The following is a 20,576-nucleotide window of genomic DNA, read 5'->3' on the forward strand; positions in this document are numbered from 1 at the left end:
ACCTTCATTGTTCCTTTGTTCCCGGCAAATTTAATCAGGCGGCGGATGCTCTCTCCCGCTTTAACTTTGTTTCATTTTTTAATCAGGTACCCGGAGCCGAACCAACATCAGCAGCTATCCCGGACTGGTCTCAACTGATCTTGGATTAGCCCCACACTTGTCAGCAGCAACGCAACTCATCGATCACTCCCTCTCAGACAATACCCGCAAGGCCTATCAGTCGGCCTGGAGGGCCTTTAGTCGCTTCACATCATCTCACAATACAGAGTCCTCCCGGGTCAAACAAGTCCTTGCCTTCCTTTCCTACTGCCATTCGGACTTGGCATTATCCTTTAACACAATCCGCTTGTACTTGGCCGGGATACAACACTTCACGTCCCTCCAGGACCCTACCAAGCCCTCCTTATTTACCTGTCACGCCGTCCGGGCTCTCATGCACGGCATTCAGAAACGTCGGCCAGTTTCCAGCGTCAAACGGCTGCCCATCACAGGCGAAGTGTTCAGGGACATGTCAGACATTTTGGCCTCTTCACCTTTCGGTCTCCATGTCAGTGTCGTCCTGCAAGCAGCCATACATCTGGCCTTCTACGGCTTCCTGCGCCCAGGCGAGTTTACCTGCAGTAGCCCCTCGGCACGTATGCTGTGCAAGCACCATCTAGTCAGGTTCGAGGACCACTTTATCTTGCACTTAGCGGTTTCCAAGACACAGCAGCTTGGCCCAGGGACGGACATACATTTCTATAAGACCTACAACCGCTGGTGTCCGGTTACTGTCCTCTCCCGCTTGTTGACCCTTTTGGCCGATCAACCAGGGACTGGCCCACTTCTACCCTTTCACTCAAAACCTCTCAACGCAGCCCAGTTCATGGAGCATGTCAGGATACTCCTGGGCATCCTTCACCTCAATCCTGCGCACTACTCAGGACATTCGTTTCGCATCGGGGCAGCTTCAACGGCCTCCCGCCAAGGGGTCCCAGTCCATGTTATAAAAAAGTTGGGCAGATGGAAGTCCTCCTGTTTTGCACGTTACGTACCCAATCCGCAGATTGAGATGGCCCAGGCCTTTGTCAAGCTTACCCAGTAACAGTCTGTGTTCAATAAAATGCTTCCCCTACCTGAGTGTTTTGCCCCCTTATTTTGGTATACCGTACGTTAGACCAAGGCACACTTTCAGGTCCATTTCAAGTAAGCAAGTTTATGTTATCCTTGTCTGTCATCCTTATCCGTATCGGTCAGAGGGCTCTACACCATAAATAGAAAGGCCAGTATGGTGGCCTGAAATTATGGGTGGAGCCCGGTGGTATTTAAGCAGCCGTTCGCCCATCCTTCCTCGTCGGTTCCAGTGCGCGATACCCGCCCACCCGCCCCTTTTATCAGGCCTTTACTCTAGCACACTCCTCATATGAGTACTCATTTCACCCATTTCATATTTATTTCATTTTAAGGTATGCCCCCTTATTTTGGTATACCGTACGTTAGACCAAGGCACACTTTCAGGTCCATTTCAAGTAAGCAAGTTTATGTTATCCTTGTCTGTCATCCTTATCCGTATCGGTCAGAGGGCTCTACACCATAAATATATATATATATATATATATATGTGTGTGTGTGTATGTAGCAATACCCCCAAAGTAGCTACTTAAGTATGCTCAGTCCGTTACTCTGCCTCTCAACCCTAATAACAGCCCCTGCCCCCTCTGCCACACCTGGCAATAGTGTAAGTGCAATGACCAATGAGAAAAAAAAACATGTTATAATAAAACACAAAAATTGTCTTTACTGCAATATTTGTGTGGAAGGAACAGGCAGTAACAATATATATTCAAGTAATCAACTAGAGATCAATAACTGAGATTAGGAGCAATATAGCTCCCAAGCCTATATTCAAGCTGTTTTCAGGGGATTCCAAACCTTAGAAAGAGCAGAGGCACACTTTAATGGTAAGTAAAGCACAATATGACACTTCAAATTAGAATGGTTACCTTTACTCAGATTGGCTCTATGAGTCCAGGCAGGAGGAGAGCAGAGGAATGACTCCCTTTGTGTCAGGCCTCTCTCTGCTGTCCGCTGACACCACAGGCCCAGCTTTACACACCTATTCAAGTCAGCAAGTAATGGCTTAACTTTATAGATAAACTGTCCCACCCACCCAGTGCATATGCAGAGCCCTGAACATGTGTGTGTGTATACGTATGGCACTAGTAGCTTCAGTCCTTTTGAAGCAAAGATAAGATTTGGTGTCTTCAGCTAGCCGCTTTCATTGGTGCACTTAAATTCCCGGATAGCAGGGCAAACAATATCACCAACCCAGGTTATCAAGCTAAACAGACAAGCTTTTGTTTAACAAGGTGAGAGGACAATGGTGTCTGTATACAATGTCCCAGAAATGGATAGCCTTATACTTTATCCCTGTAGTACTACAAGTGTCAGCAAGATGACTACCGGCAATGATGTTTGTATACAGCATTCAAATAACTCTTCCTGTAGTTCAGTGTCTCTGTTCCCTGCAGATGGGCAGAAATGCCCTCTCACCAAATCCTGTGATCAGGGCCCAAGCAAACGTGGAGCGGGCAGGCTTTCATGGCTACCCGACCGATCCCCTCTCACTGGAACGATTCACCGTTGGTGGAGATGTGCCTTAATATTTATCTGGGATCCCCCTCTCTCAGGCTGGATGTCCCAACTCGCAGTTGAGGCCTGAATCGTGCAGGGAGATGATCTGAGAGACAGCACCTCTCCCTCAGGTCTGGTCTCTTTACACCCTCAACGCTGACTGAACTTTACCTCAGCATAGCTTCCAACTGTCCCTGATTTCGAACAATGTCCCTCTGTCCCTCTTTCCTCCTCATTATTCCCTAATTTTTGGTCTCATTTATATAGTTGTATATAAAATGCACTATTTATTTATCCAAAAGTGTGTTACAGCGCTAAACCTTTCATTCAAGTTCAGAATTTCTGCATCTGTAAATTCCAAAAGCCAATATAAAAGAATATTGGTGGTAAAAAAAAAAACACTTGTGGGTTTAACCAATAATTTTTTGTATAATTCTCCTTTAACCACTTCAGCCCCGGAGGATTTTACCCCCTTCCTTACCAGAGCACTTTTTGCGATTTGGCACTGCGTCGCTTTAACTGACAATTGCACGGTCGTGCGATGTTGCACCCAAACAAAATGGACGTTCTTTTTTTCCCCACAAATAGAGCTTTATTTTGGTGGTATTTTTTTTTTTTTTATTTATAACTGGAAAAGAGGACCAACCAGGCCACAACATGGATACAGACAAAATAACACACCATACAGGCACAGTCCAGAGCAATACAAAGAAATAAAAGAAAAGGGAAACAAATCACATAACAAAGTATCGATAGAAGTATGCCCTGGGACCTATAGTCCATGACCAGTTGTCCCGGCTCGGCGGGGCCTCCCCCCATATTTATTTTGGATATATAGAAAACAGTAAGAGCTTGTAGTAAGCCCTGGAATGCTAAGAGAAGCCAGAATAGAAAAGGAGTGGAGAACGAAGAGAAGAAAAAAGAAAGGGGGGGGGGTGGGGGTGCATGAGAGAGAAGGGCGGGGGAAGGGTAAGGGAAGAGGGGATGGGGAAGGGGAACTCACGAACGAAGGGGAACTCACGAACATGCTCGAAGAAGGCAGCCCATCTCCATGGTTCAGCCTGCTGCTAGTGGCCTCACGGAGGGGTACCAATGGACCCTCTAAGAGCCTGCCCCTCTTGCGAGTATTTAAACATATTCCAGAGCTGCCATGTTTTGGAGTACAACGCTTGTCTATGCTGACTCGTCAAGATCAGGTCTTCCATCTTATTAATATCTTCCACTTTCCTAATCCAGATATCTAGAGTCGGCGGAAGCTGAGACTTCCAGAGAAGGGGGATACAAGCCTTTGCCGCATCCACCAGATGCCGAACTAAAGATTTTTTGTAGGAGCGTGTAGGTATATCGGTTGCATGCAATAGAAAAAAAGCTAGGTCATTAGGGATATTGTGATCAGTAAACTTCTGTGTGATTCGGCGCATTTCCCCCCAGAAATACTGAAGTCTGGGGCAGGACCAGAAGATATGCAGCAGCGTACCTCTGTCCTCCCGGCAGCGCCAGCACACCTCTGCCACCTCTGGGAAGAACTTGTGCAGCACCTCCGGGGTTCTGTACCAGCGCGTGAGAAGTTTGTAATTCGTCTCCTGTATCTTGGTACAGATGGACGATTTGTGTGTAAACGTGATAATTTTCTGTTTCTGGTGGTCCGTGAAATTGCATTGTAATTCCCTCTCCCATTTAGAAAGGCTGGGGAGTTGGTAGTCCGTCGGTGGTGCATTCAGTATCGCGTAAGTCAAGGTCAGGGTATGAGCCACCGCCCCCGTCCCAGAACACAGCTCCTCCATAGTCTTGCAGGGTGAATCCCCGGCGTTGGGTGGCGTCAGGGTATCTAAAAAATGGCGCAATTGGGCCGCTCTCAAAAAGTCTAGGCGATAACATCCAGTCGGGTCTGTCAGTTCCGCAGTCGTTCTCCACCTGCCTGCAATGCTGAAATGTGCCGCCCTAGAAATCCCCGATTATCCCAGGGCTCGGAATACTATGTCATTCGTACCAGGAACGAAGCGGGGGCTATCCAGGATTGGGCGTAGCGGTGAATTTCGAGGGAATACGGGAGCCCGGGACGACAGCCGCCCACATATCTTAACAGTGGGTGCCTATGAGCGGATGGTGTTTAATGGCCAGCGGCACCTCATCATAGCACCACGGAACAACCCGTAGAAGAATTTCGCTCTGGGCTTGCTCAATTTGCGTCCAGAGTTTAACCTTCTCATGGCGGCACCAATCAACCAGTCTACCGAGGTGAATTGCCTTGTAATAGGTGTGGACATCCGGCATTGCCAGACCCCCGCATCGCTTTGGAAGTGACAGTATCTTGCTATGTATTCTGGGTTTCTTCCCAGCCCAAAGGAACGAGATAAATGCGGAGCGTATTTGGGTGAAGTAGGACGTTGGAATCTGTATCGGGAGTGCTTGGAGTAAATGGAGACATTTCGGGAGTATCATCATTTTATGAATGTTACAGCGGCCAATCCACGAGTGCAGACCGCTGTTCCATTGGTTCAGCAAGGCTCTAATTTTGTGGAGTAGGGGCGGAAAGTTAAGCTGGAAGAGACGGTTTAGTCTTGAAGGGATATAGGCGCCCAGGTATTTCAGGGCCCCATCTGTCCACTTCAAAGTAAAACGAGTTTGTAAAGTCGCCAGCTGTGGCGCAGGTATACCTATGCCCATAGCCTCCGACTTGCCGAAATTTATACGGAGATTGGAGAGTTTGCCATAAACGTCGAATTCGCGCATTAAATTAGGGAGTGAAAGGGACGGGCTGGCCAATGTAAACATCAAATCATCCGCGTATGCCGAGACTTTGTACTGTGTTCCCGTCGTTCCGATCCCGATAATGTCTGGGTTGTTCTTAACGTGACATAGAAACGGTTCCAGGGTCAGAGCAAACAGCAGGGGAGAAAGTGGACACCCCTGCCTGGTCCCATTGGCAATCCCAAATGAGTCCGATAAAACGCCGTTCGCTCTGACCCTGGCCGTCGGGTTAGAGTACACCGCGGAGATCCAATGCATCATCCTGTTACCTAGACCTATATACTCCAATGTGGAGAACATAAATTGCCAGCTCACTCGGTCGAACGCCTTTTCAGCGTCCGTCCCGAGGAACACGCACGGAATGCGTTTATCGTTTGCCATATGGAGCAAGTTCAGGACCTTAGTAGTATTGTCCCTCGCTTCTCTGGTTGGAACAAAGCCGACCTGATCCAAGTGGATCAGATACGGCAAATGTCGCTGTAGTCTAATAGCTAAAATTTTCGTAAATAGTTTTAAGTCCGTGTTCAGTAAGGAGATGGGACGATAGCTCCCGCTTTTTTTTTCAACCAAATTGAAAAGAGGCATGGAGGAGCTCAGCTATGAGGAAAGATTAGAGGAGCTGAATTTATTCTCTCTTGAGAAGAGATTAAGGGGGATATGATCAACATGTATAAATAAATAAGTAGTCCATATAGCGAACTTGGTTTTGAACCTTTCACTTTAACCACTTCAGCCCCGGAAGATTTGGGTGCTCAATGGCCAGGCCATTTTTTCAATACCACACTGCATCGCTTTAACTGACAATTGCAAGGCTGTACCCAAACAAATTTGATGTCTTTTTTTTCCCCACAAATAGAGCTTTCTTTTGGTGGTATTTGATCACCTCTGTGGTTTTTATTTTTTGCGCTATAAACAAAAAAAAAGAGCGACAATTTTGAAAAAAAACACAATATTTTTTACTTTTTGCTATAATAAATATCAATTTAAAAAAAAAAAAAAAAATTTTTTCCTCAGTTTAGGCCGATATGTATTCTTCTACATATTTTTGCAAAAAAAAATAGAAATTTGTGATTATTGATTAGTTTGTGCAAAAGTTATAGCATCTACAAAGTAGGAGATAGATTTATGGAATTATATATTTTTTTAAATAGTAATGGCGGCGATCTGCGATTTTTTTTATTCATGACTGCGACATTATGGCGGACACATTGGACACTTTTGACACATTTTTGGGACCATTCACATTTACACACCAATCGGTGCTATAAAATTGAACTGATTACTGTGTAAATGGGACTGGCAGGGAAGGGATTAACACCAGGGCCGCTGCAGGGGTTAATATGTTCCCTATGGGAGTGATTCTAACTGTGGGGGAGAGGACTCACAAGGGGAGGAGACTGATCAGTGTTCCTCTGTACTGGGAACACACCATCGGTCTCCTCTCCACTGACAGGATGGGGATCTGTGTGTTTACATACACAGATCCACCGTTCCCGGGCAATCGCGGGTGCCCGGTGGACATCGCGGCCACCAGGCAAACGCATGGGGTCCCGAGCGATGCCGCGGTGCACGCGCGCCCCCTAGATGGTATTAGAGGACGTCACATGACGCCCACCCAGGATGAGAGATCCCATCTGCGGGCGTCATATGACTATACGCCGGGGCTGAAGTGGTTAAGGGGGTGTGGGGCATGGCAGGGGGTGTGTCCTATGCCTACATACTTTTTCGAATAGGTGTCCCCCATTCTCACCTCAGAAAGTTTTGAGGTATGTCAGCAAAGTCTGCTGGGATTTGTATTTCACCCTGTATACCAGTCTATGGGGCCATTTTATGTGGGAATTGCATGTCCCAGAATCCATTGCTGCTCTCCGTGCAGTTCAGTACAATCTCTTCCATTGGCTGTTGTAACTGTGCCTTTAATTGGTTTTCCTCTTCCGGCCAATAGGGGCACAAGAGGGGCTACTGAATGAGCTCTGTGCTTATTAGCTCACATTACATTAACTCAGTCAGTGAAAACAGGAAGAAGGAGGGGAGTGAAAATCACCCTTACAACTTACATATATTTATACACACAATATGTATTTATATAAAATATAATATAATATATATATATATATATATATATATATATATATATATATATATATATATATATACATATACATTGCCTTAAAAAAGTATATATACCCCTTAAAATCTTCCATATTTTGTCATGTTACAAACAAAACGTAAATATATTGTATGTGCTAGACCAACACAAAATGGCACATAATTGTGAAGTGGAAAGAAAATGATAAATGGTTTTCAATTTTTTTTTACGAATAAATATCTGAAAAGTGTGGCGTGCATTTGTATTCAGTTTACTCTGATACCTCTAACTAAAATCTACTGTAACCAATTGCCTTCAGAAGTCACCTAATTTGTAAATAGAGTCCACCTGTGTATAGTTTAATCTTAGTGTAAGTGCAGCTGTTCTGTGAAGCCCTCCAAGGTTTGTTAGAGAATCTTAGTGAACAAACAGCATCATGAAGGAATACACCAGACAGGTCAGGGATAAAGTTGTGGAGAAGTTTAAAGCAGGGTTAGGCTATAAAAAAAATCCAAGCTTTGAACATCTCACAGAGCACTGTTCAATCCATCATCTGCAAATAGAGTATAGCACAACAGCAAACCTACCAAGACATGGCCGTCCACCTAAACTGACAGGCCAGGCAAGGATCAATTAATCAGAGAAGCAGCCAAGAGGCCCCTGGTAACTCTGGAGAAGCTGCAGAGATCCACAGCTCAGGTGGGAGAATCTGTCCACAGGACAACTATTAGTCGTGTAATCCTGGCCACATCTGGCCTTTATGGAAGAGGGGCAAGAAGAAAGCCATTGTTGAAAGACAGCCATAAGAAGTGCCATTTGCAGTTTGCGAGAAGTCATAAGGGGGACACAGCAAACATGTGGACAAAGGTGCTCTGGTCAGATGAGACCAAAATTTAACTTTTTGGCCTTAAACCAACGTGTTGTGTGAGGCAGGAAACTAACACTGCACATCACCCTGAACACACCATGCCCACCATGAAACATGGTGATGGCAGCACCATGTTGTGGGGATGCTTTTCTTCAGCAGGGACAGGAAAGCTGGTCAGAGTTGATGGGAATGTGGATAGAGGCCAAAACCAGGGAAATCTTAGACGAAAACCTGTTAGCGTCTGCAAAAGACTTTGGACGGGTGGAGGTTCAGCTTCCAGCAGGACAGTGACCCTAAACATACAGCCAGAACTACAATGGAATGGTTTAGATCAAAGCATATTCATGTGTTAGAATGGCCCAGTCAAAGACCAGACCTAAATCCAATTGAGAATCTGTGGCAAGACTTGAAAATTGCTGATCACAGAGGCTCTCCTTCCAATCTGACAGAGATTGAGCTATTATGCAGAGAAGAATGGGCAAAAGTTTCACTCTAGATGTGCAAAGCTGGTAGAGACATACTCAAAAAGACTTTCAGCTGTAATTGCAGTTCTATAAAGTATTGACTCAGGGGGGCTGAATACAAATGCACGCCACACATTTCACACATTTATTTGTAAACAATTTTGAAAACCATTTATCATTTTCTTATCATTTTCTGTTCACTTCACAATTATGTGACACTTTGTTTTGGTCTATCACAGAAAATCCCAATAAAATCCATTTATGTTTTTGGTTGTAACATGACAAAATGCGGAACAGAACACCAGATCACAATGAGTTAAAAAACTATAAATCAAACCTCAGCCCAGGATAATCTGAATCGTCAGAGTGGCCTATAAGAAAGAAATTTGATACATAGTTGTATTTTCTTTTATTTATTTCAGTATCCTAAATATAATTAGATTTGTATTATTATTATTCAATTACCCTTATCAAGCATGTATATAAACATGCCATGGGTACGTTTTATGTTCTCACTTACCCCACAATATACCAAAAGTAATTAGCAACCAACTACCCCAGTATAAACATATTTAGTAATTAATAAACAATCAGTTGATGAGGCACTCACCAAAAACAAAAGCCAAACATTTTATGCATCAAAAGTGAAATTGATAAGCTGGAACATTAAATCATGACCACAACATTTTACAGGAATGGTTTATATGACTGGGCTTCATTAATACCAGGAGCCTTAGTAGCATTAAGTCGCTCTATCCAGGTAGTCTCTTTTCTAAGGATTTATTTATCCCATTCACCTCCTCTTGGGTCCCTAGGAACCACAGCGAGGGCAATGAAGGAAATTACAGATGTATCAAACGTATGATATAATTCCAAGTGCCTACTCACCAATGTGACCATTTTACCCCCTGAGGAATAATATACATGATCCTTAATACGAGAACGGCCTCGATGGCAAGCAGATATCAAGAAGGGGGATATAAGGTCCTTACTAGGTGGTATAGAACACCAAAGGTGCTACATCAAATTTACCCCCAGATATCAGAGACATGTTGGAGATGTCATGGAGCGGAGGGAACATTATTACATATTTTTTGGGAATGTCCTAAAATTTGAGTGTTCTGGGAGATGGTAGCTGATACTATTGTAATGATAACAGGAATTGACCTTGGAGATAAACCGGCAACTTTTTTGTTGCTGGATATTCCAATGGCAATAGAAAGATTCAAAAATTCTTTGCTGAGACACCTATTGATAGCAAGGGCATGTATTCTGGCTCTATGGAAAAAAGCAGCCCTCCAGCTAGAGCACAGTGGTTTTTGAGAATTGCAGAAATCCAACAAATGGAAAATTTGACAATGACAATGAGTTGAGAAATATCAGAAGATTTGGGCTCCATATCTAAATTATAGAGAAAGTATGATGCAAAACATTTGAAATATGGTAGAGCTGTCGGATCGTGGGGGGGGGGGGGGGGGTTGAAGGGGGGATTATTATGAAAATTCCCTTTTTTTGGGGGGGAGGGAAGGGTGAGGGATGGGGGAGGATGATGTGGAATTGAGGTATAGATTGAAATATTGTAAGATATAGCTGTTAAAGGAGTTGTAGGTATATAACGAAATGTAATGTGAAATTTATGGAAAGAAAAGATGGAAAAATAAAGAATTGAAAAAAAAAAAAAAAAATACGAGAACGGAAATGTCTGATAGTTTTGCCAACATAAAAGGCATTACATTGACACGACATCAAGTATATCACACCTTGAGTATCACAGTCTGCATGAAAGTCGAGAATGAAAGTTTCACCATTAGCGAGAGTAAAATTAGTTCCCATATTCAACCATGGACAATATGCACATTTCCTGCATCTAGTGATGCCATATGGTCGTTTTCTGAATCTTGCATCAATAGAATAATGGCTAGAGGTAAGTTTGTCGTGTAGAGATCTTGATGCCTAAAGGTTATATCTGGACTGGGGCCTACATCTTTAGTGAGGATAGGATCCCCACATAATAAGGACCAATGATTGGTTTAGAGTACCTGGTAATATATCTTACTGTTTCACTGTGTTTAACAGTCTTCTTTTTATATAGCAGTGAGTTCCGTGATTGTCGGAGAGCTTTATTATAGGCCCTCCGTAAGATTGATTTGCTATAACACTTGGGGTTTAAGACTTGGCTTGTAATCTAAATTCCTCGGTGAAAGTACAATTGCGTCTAAGCCTTAAGTACTGTGCGTAAGGTATACTACGGATTAATGTAGCTGGATGAGCGCTATTCACATGTAGCAGAGTGTTTCCCGCTGTATCTTTTCTATAGAGGGTGGAGGCTAGACAGCCAGTCTCAGCTTTAAAGATGGTAAGGTCCAGGAAAGTAATCCTGGATGCATCACTAGACACCATGAATTTAAGATTAAATTGGTTCTTATTCAAGGTATCTATGAACATCTTCAGGGCAGAGGTACCTGACCAAATGATGAAGATGTCGTCGATAAATCATAGCCAGCGCAACGCATGACTAGTATAAATCAACAATTGTTCATCTGAAAAGATGGTACGTTCCCACCCCCCAGGTACAGGTTGGCATAGGCTGGTGCACAATACGTGCCCATGGCCACCCCCTGCACCTGGAGGAAGTGGGACTCAATTGCGTATTAAGACAAACTGCAGAAGATCAAGGATAAATTCACAAAACTCCCATCTATGATGGTCTCGCTCGCGGAGCAAGGTACGTACTGTCCTCATGCCCTGTTCATGAGGGATGCTTGATTATAACGCTTCCACATCCAATGTCGCGAGCAGGGCATCAGGAGGCACGACCATTCCCTTGATCTGTTTTAGCAAGTCAAGAGTATCTCTTGTATACAATGGCAATACCAACACATGCGGCATAAGAATTGAATCTATTAAACAACTAGCATTTTCAGTAAGGGAACCAATCCCTGAGACTGTTGGTCTTCCTGGGGGTCTTAATGGATGTTTATGTATTTTTGGTAGGGCATAGAAAGTCGTCAATCTTGAGTTTTTGACATTGAGATAATTATACAGATCCTGGTTAATGAGTCCTCTTTAATAGGCATAGCCAATGATATTCATATATTCATATATTCCCCTCTGAATTTATCGATTTGTGTTACATTAATTTGTGCTTACCATTCTTGATTCCGTAGAATATTCACAACCATAGTTTCATATAGGTTTTTTGTCATAAGGACAATGTTACCACCCTTATCTGCAGCCTTGATTTCAAGATCGAGATATCTTTGTAAGCTTTGATTCGCACGCATTTGAGAGGGTGAGAGATTACTAGGTTTTGAAGTAAGTGTTAAATGTTTTATATCATTGACTGTTACCATCAAGAAGGCCCATATGTTCAAATTAGTAATTAAGTTGGGAAAACACTGTGATTTAGGTCTAAATTTCATTTGTGTGGAACTATTCCCTTCAACAGGGTATTTAGATGTATCCAGTTGGTCAGCAGAGTCAGTTATAGAATCATTTTCATCTAGTAATAACATTAAATCTTGGAGGGCCCGAAAGTCCTCCATTGTATAATTTTTGCCTTGCTCAGAGATTTGTTTGTCTTGTAGGGACGACAATACATTCTGAGCTTGTGCTTGAGTATTGAGTATTTGAATGGCTTGAAGAGCAGTAGCTCCCAAGTATTTGCCCTGCGAATGGCTACTAGCACCGTGAGGTTGAGACTTATCATGTAAAGACTTGTGTAGAGTAATGGTAGTGTCTACAGTTGGGGGAGTTGGGGGACATTTTTTATAAGGTGTATAAGACCCACCACCAAGATCCCGCTTACGTGCATCTGGGTGAATATAGTGAGCTGTCAGATTGCCTCTCCTGGACATCAACTGTGAAGGAAACAAAGCAGAGTCAGATTCTGTATCATCATCGGTAGTAGAATAAGCATTGCCTTAAGTCTTAGATGTACGAAGGTTAGTTCTAAAATTCCTAGGCTGGATTGAAGATTGCCGTCGATAGGCATAACCTTCCATAAAGGCAAGTCTATCTTTTGAAAGCTTGTTCTGTTTTTTGAAAATAATATCTTTCATGATTCTTGTGAGTCTTTTATTTCTTGCCATAGCTTTGTGTAAAGTACGTGAGTTTTCATGCTCTCATTGGTAGATTGTAGTAGCAAAATATCTTGGTCCAAAGTAGTTAATTCAGATTGATATTGTGTAATTAGTAATTTCATTAGGTTCGTGCTACACGAAGTGAGTATGTTTTCCCACGCTACCTTAAACTCTGGCATGGCATTTTGAAAGGAAGGGTAAACCTGTAATCTTAGTACACTTGGTAAACCTGTACTCTTTAATTGTATAATTAAAAATTTTTTTTTTAAGAAATAAAATGTATTTTATATATAATATTGTCTCTTTGTCTACGGTGCCTAAAAAGTCCATAGCCCTTTTGTTCCTTCATTCTTTACAATATTTTAGAACACGGCACATTATTATTTCAGATGTATCCACAGTACCACTCTGTGATTTAGGATACATTTTTGGTTTTAAAAAAATGCGGAAAATGTCAAGGGGTATGAATACTTTTTCAAGGCATTATGTGTGTATATATGTATATAAAATGAAGCAGTACTCCACGCAAAAGTGGAATCATACATAGTAATTCCAAACATTTAGTTACAGCCTACTTCAGTCATTTATTTCACTCAAAAATAAATAAGAAGCAGAGTGATGTTTTCGAGCAACCTTGCTCATTGTCAATCTAAACTGAATCACACAATACATATATAGCAATTGACAGGAAGTGTCATTAAGAACATATGTGAGAATCAATTACTCCAGCTTCAAGAGAAAATCTCAAACACATTGTTGTAGCAACAACATTCAATCTAAAATAATGGGTATATCTAGAAAGTATATAAATACCGTCATAAATATAAAATACCCTATTTACATTACAGTCCACCGCACTCAAATAAACATTTTGGTCTATATTGTAAATAGGGTGTTTTGTAACAATATATATGGTGTTTTTTTAGAAAACCAGTACATATGCTTATTGCACAACCTAGCAGTGATTGAAGGCAGGTAAGCAGTTTTTTATTTGTTATTTCTTTTTTGGAATAATTTATATGTATCAAATCAGACTACCATAAAGGTTGCCTTCTCAACTCTATATAACAGGTTGTGTAAACATCTAGGTAGTGTTAAAAATTGCATTTTGAAGAAATTTAGAAACATACCTTGCTGTGCCTGCATTTTTTGGGGAGATAATAATAATTGATGGAATGTTTATCTACATTGACAAAACAGGATAGAAGTTAAGAAGAAAAATAGTTGTTTTTATATTAAAGAATGCATTTGAAATTCTAATCTTTCTCTTTGGAGAATGGACATTTAAATTGATTTCAGCCATTTTATGGGTTAAGAAGGTTTTTTTTAGTTTATCTGCGAGTTGAAGCCATGTCAATAGTTTTGCCTTTTATACAAACTATAATCGAAATGGGAAAAGGCTATTTCTTTTTCTAAACCTCAGCTAAAGGATTCAAATGCAAGAGGGATCACAGGTATCCAGAATTCTTCATATGGGCCAGGCTAGCAGTATAAGATGAGATAAAAAAAAAAATGTGCAGCAGTTTCTGCTTCAGTACAAGCTCAACTTTCTTTTACAAAGCTGGTTGATTTTTACACATTTTTGTTGCATACTGATTGCATATCTACTGCATACTGGCATATAAACCATATACATAGTATATGCAGTGTAGGTTATATGGTATACTTTTTATGTAAAAGGTTGTGTTTCAATCTACTGATTAAGCTCTGTGCCTGTCCCTAGGATTAATTAAAATTGTCCTCATAACCTGAGATTGACTGTATTTTGTACTTGTGTATCTATTAAGAACATATTATTCTAACTACTGTAATTACAGTCAGCTAATACAGTGTGCTTTTAAAATATATTATTATTTAAAATATTCCTGAACACTAGTCATTTATCACTAGTCACTTATGACCAAAGGGAATAAAAAGATAAATAAGCAGCTTTGTTTATCTAACTTGAGCAAATGAAACAACTTTACTAAAGTCTGGGCTGATATGGAGAGCCTTTCAGAGGAGGCAGCAGGATGTTAGGGAAACAGCTGACCCTAAAAACTAAAGATTGAGTTGTACCAGTAGCATTGTCAGAGTCAGCACTGGTAATCAGTCAACACAAATATTATTATACAGGGTTTATATAACGGCAACAATTTATGCAGTGCTTTACAACTTGAGGGTAGACAGTACAAATACAATACACTTTAATACAGTAGGAATCAGAGGGCCCTGCTCTTTATAGCTTACACTCTTAGCCCTTGTACACATGATTGGACATTCCAACAACAAAATCCGTTGGATTTTGTCCGAAACTGGTGTTGCATACACATGGTCGGACAAAGTTGTCGGAAATGACGTTATTTCGTTACATCGGGGCTACGTTCAGGCTAGTAGCCAATAGCTTTGGTCTAGGAATTTGATCTGAGCATGCGTGGCACTTTGTCCGATCGGAATTCTCTACAAACGATCGGATCATGTTGTTGGAAAATTTTATAGCCCAGCTCTAAAACTTTGTCGGTTGGATATTCCGATGGAAACAGTCCGATGGAGCCCACACACAGTCGGATTATCCGACAACACGGTCCGATCTGACATTTTCAATTGGAATATCCGACCTTGTGTACAAGGGCTAAGAGGGACAGTCAAGAGATACAAGAGGTAATAACTGTGGGGTATCTGCTGATGGAGAAAGTAAATGTACAGTTGTTAGGTGGGAGGCAGATAGGCTTCTCTGAAGAGATGCGTTTTCAGGCATTGTCTGAAAGTGGACAAAGTAGGAGAAAGTCAGACAGATTGGGGTAGAGCATTCCAGAGGATGGGAAAGGCTCTGGAGAAGTCCTGAAGTCAAGCATGGGAGGAGTTGACAAGGGAGTTAGAGAGCAGGAGGTTTTGGGAGGAATGGAGAGAACGATTAGGTTGGTATTTTGAGACTAGGTTAGTGATGTAGATGGGGGCCAGGTTTTGGATGGCTTTGTAAGTTATCAAACCAATAATCAAGGTGGGGTAAGAATGCAACATAGACCAAGAAAATTAGGAGACATACTTTCAGTACAACTTCCTGAAGTGCTTAAACTGATTTTGTGTTAGAATACGTTGCCATATTTAAATCTAGCTGATGTAACTAGTGTGCTACAGTATACCCCCATTGCTATCCCAGATATTTAATAGAAAGGAAGACAAGGTACACACCTTGTATTATTATACCAAGAAAAGAGTGGGCAAAACAGAGGAAAAAGGTGACCAAGGGGCTATGGGAGATGAATGCTGGTACCTGCTGGTCATTACTAAAACCAAGCACAAATATAAGTGTCCACGCCCTCCGACATGTGACACCATCCTCTGTTCCCCCACTGTCCTGCAGGATCTTCACATATTGGCTGTGCTTCTCGTTATTATTATTATTATACACGATTTATATAGCGCCAACAGTTTAGGCAGCATTTTAAAATGTGGGGGGGGGGGGCACAATTACAGTAAAGTTCAATACATAAGGGACAGGAGGGCCCTGCTCATAGAGCTTACATTCTAAAGGGAGGGGGTGGTGGTACAAAAGGTAATACATGTGGGGAATGATTTGATGGGGGGGCTTGGGGACAGTTGTTAGGTGGGTGTGGGATAGGCTTCCCTGAATAAGTGAGTTTTCAGGGATCTCCTAAAGGTGGACAGGTTAGGGGCTGATCGGATATACCGGGGCAGGGAGTTCTAGAGTATGGGAGAGGCTCTGGAGAAGTCCTGAAGTCAAGCACTAGAGCAGGTAACAAGGGATCTCATGGCTGAGATCTGCCTCTACACTGACAGCTACTGTGTAAAATGAAAGCGGCATCAAACCTGATCCAGAGATTGACATGACATGTACTTTTACTTACCTGGTTTGTAAGTGACCACTTGCCTTATTTGTTTTTTATAATAATATGCATTTTAATACTGCAATTAGTTGGCACCCTCTGGTGTTTGTTTTTCATGTTGCTAGTTGGAGATGTCCCAGAGTCTCTGAGTGGAGCTGCAACAAGTGTAACGAGATAGAGTCCCTTTATCCATTGATGTATTGACCTTTTGGTTGGACTGTTTAAAGACTGCACCTCTTTTTTTTGTCCACTAAAACATTCTGGGGTTGATTTACTAAAGGCAAATAGACTGTGCACTTTGCAAAGGGCAGTTTTCACTCTGCAAGAACGGTTGCTCCAGATCTTATTAAATGAGCAGAAGCTCTGCAGGCTTCCATCATCCAGTCATGTGCAACCAAAAATGCTGTGTTTTTTTTTTGTTTTTCTTTTTTTTTTTTAATGACTGGTTATTCTTTGTAAAGCAAAGCTTTAATTCATTTACTAGGCTCTGTAGCAACTGCTTTGCAAAGTGCACAATCTATTTTCCTTTAGTAATTCAACCCCTCTGTCTCCTTTTCTACCATGTATCATAATTGATGAGACTGGAAAGGTTTTATTTAAAATTTTTATAGGGGGCAGATTCAATTTTAACTTTAAAGACTGTCGTAAAAGAATAATGGAGGCTGCCATCGCTAAACTCTTCTTTGAAAATAAGTGTGAAGGCCTTGCGAGCTACTGTGTGTGTTCACTATGCCTTATTACAATGTACAGACCAATAAAGAAATAATATATAGAGCTGCTGACACTGTTCATAATAATAGTGCCGCGCTATCCCTACATCCAAGTGCTGTCATATATATATATATATATATATATATATATATATCTATTATTTATTTTATTTTTATTTTTTTCACTTATCACTTTAAATGAATAACATATGATAAACAGAAAAAAATATAATCAAGTGAACAAACATGCAAAATAAATGTCCTCCTGTTCACTACTACAGTGCCTGGAAAAATCTAAAATAAACAGAATCAAGTGAAAAAACATGCAAAATGAATGTCCGTGTCTGGTAAAAGTTCATCAATGTATGTCCTTTGTGAACTTCTTAGTATTACCCGTGCGATAGTGCTCCACATAGTGCTTGGAAAAATCTAAAATAAACAGAATCAAGTGAAAAAACATGCAAAATGAATGTCCGTGTCTGGTAAAAGTCTATCAATGTATGTCCTTTGTGAACTTCTTAGTATTACCCGTGCGATAGTGCTCCACATATAATGAAAGTGCCACCACTCCTGTGCTTGGGTACATTCAGGATGCCCATACATGGTTCGAATCTCGAATGGTCCCTGCTTTATTGAGTCCTGATTTTACAGCCCAGGCTAGTGATGAAACGGCTAAACGATGTCTTATTCAGAAGTGTGCTGAATAGAGATGAGCTCAAGCATGTTTGGATCCCCGTCCAAATCCTATCTGAGCTATCCCACCAGAAAGTCGACACTGCACACCACTGATCATAAGCAGCCAAGCAAATGTCCCGCCTTGCAGACGCATGTATATAAGGGGTGTGTATATGTGTGGCTGTGTCAGGGAATGCTTTGGCTGTATATGACAGTTTCCTGGGAAGATAGCACAGGTGGGTTTAGACTAGGATTTGAACATACTAGAAATATACTAATGATAGGGGCGCTAGTGCAGATGTAAATAACAAAAAAATTTGAAAAAAAGTGACAATCATAAAACATCTAAAATAATCCACACCATATCACAAAGCTGCAATAAACAACAAAAAATGCAAGCAAAGTAAATAAAGTCCCACGTTCAGATAATGGAACTCCAAAGTCCGAAAACAAATGTGATTTTTTCAGTGAAAAACTCCTTCTGAATCCATAAATCGGAAAAAGTTTAAATCTTCTATAACGTGATAAACCGTCCCTTCACCAACCAACTTATGGATAAGGAAAAAACAACACCCCACTTTTAAAGATAAAGATGTCTTCTTACCAGATGCTGTTGACTACTTTAATTAAAAAGATAGTCAAATAGGCTTATGCAGGTTGATTCCCTGCTGACATGGAATGTGATGGACCTCATATGGACAGAAGCTTCTTCCTCATAGGCTCAGATAGGTCATAAAAAAAGCCAAACAAAATTCCATAGCATAATACCGTTTAATCATAAAATTAATTTAAAAAACATAAGGCCAAGTGGCTGCTTACATGTGTAGGTGCCCAACCTGGCACTGGGGCTGCTTGCTTAAAACAAAAATTTCGTAATGGATACGTAGTTCCTTGTGGTGTAAGGCGTGCGTTCCACCGAAGGACAGCCGATGACCAAGGACGACCGGAACTAGACGTAAACGAACGTGACTGGATACCGCCTCGACGTACGTTTCGTTTGACACGTCATCAGGAAGCGTACCCAGTAACAAAAGTCAATGTTCTTTATAGTGTCTTGATTAATCCATAGACCAATCAAGAAACACTAAATTTGATGCGCAGCCTCAGTCCCACTTAAGGCTAACAACAATAATGATTCCTTAAAACATAACTAAAAAAATATATAATAAACATTTCGAACATATTACTCCCAAAACGAAGGGATGAGTTATATATTCTAAAATAAAAAAGTTTTTTTATAGAGAAATATAAGAAGGAATGTACTTATAATCAAATGGAATTGTCCATTGGAAAAAAAAGGGGGGGCAAGTTCCTTGCAATTTGTAAATTGACCACTAGATGTCAGTCTAAAGACCAGAAATATTCTAACTCTAGCCAGACATAGAAGACAAAAAAAGGGGGCGGGCTATTTTTTGTAATTAATAATTAGATAATTCTTAAAAAAATATATATATAAAAAAAAAAATATATATATATATATAAAAAATTCCTGAATATCCTACTACCAAAAATCCGGCCTTGTCTCTATCTGCCAGATGTGAGGGAATATCAACCAAACTCAACAGGCAGAAGAGAACGCCAAGTAACTCTAAAAAAAAAAAAAAAAAAAAAAAAGGTTGAAAATAAGAGGAATGGGAAACTTTTTAACCAGTTGCCGACCGCCGCACGACGATGTACGTCGATAGCATGGCACGGGCAGGCATATTGGCGTACATGTACGTCCCTTGCCTCCCGCGGGTCGGGGGCCCGATCGGGCCCCCGCCCGGTGCCTGCGGCGGTCGGTATTCGTGCGGGAGCGATCCCGGACGAGGGGACGGCCATTCGTTCATGGCCACCCCCTCGCGATCGCTCCCGACGAATAGGAATCCCCCGTGACATCACTTCCTCTCCTGTAATGTAAACACAGGAGAGGAAGTGATGTATTCTCTCCTCCGTGTCGGTATTTTTCGTTCCGACACGGAGGAGAGCGGATCGGTGAGTTGCACCAACACTCTACACACACAGTAGAACATGCCAGGCACACTCACACCCCCCCTTTACCCCCCGATCACCCCCCCAATTACCCCTGCCCCCCAGTCACAGTGACACCAATGTCATTTTTTTTTTTTTTTTTTTTTTTTTTGCATTGGTGTCATTTGTGACTGTAATAACTGTTAGGGCAGTTAGAGTTAGCCCCCTTTAGTTCTAATGTACCCCCCTAACCCCCCCAATAAAGGTTTAACCCCGTGATCACCCCCCGTCGCCAGTGTCACTAAGGCTGGGTTCACATTGCAGCGGTTTATGAGAACGAATGTGATTCGCACCGCACTGCAGTGCAAATCACATCCGATCTCTGTGCGATTCGAGTTCAGCCATTCGCCGCACCCGCCGCACCCGCCACACCCGCCGCACCCACCGCAAATTCGCACGGGACCCTTTTTTTGGCCCGCAGCAGAATCGGATCGCATGGGTGTTCACACCATGCGATCCGAGTTTGCAGATCGCACTGCGATATGCG

General features: G+C 41.7%; 1 protein-coding gene across 2 annotated transcripts in view; it reads left to right on the top strand.

Annotated features, from left to right (window-relative positions):
* The window catches only part of TMEFF2 (transmembrane protein with EGF like and two follistatin like domains 2), a 955,470-nt gene that overhangs the window by 145,234 nt on the left and 789,660 nt on the right, over positions 1 to 20,576 (top strand). The gene's annotated exons all lie outside the window — the stretch shown is intronic.

This window comes from Lithobates pipiens, unplaced genomic scaffold, assembly GCF_037356315.1.
Source record: "Lithobates pipiens isolate NorthernLeopardFrog02 unplaced genomic scaffold, aLitPip1_a1.2 Scaffold_22, whole genome shotgun sequence".
In the NCBI taxonomy this organism is placed as follows: Eukaryota; Metazoa; Chordata; class Amphibia; order Anura; family Ranidae; genus Lithobates; species Lithobates pipiens.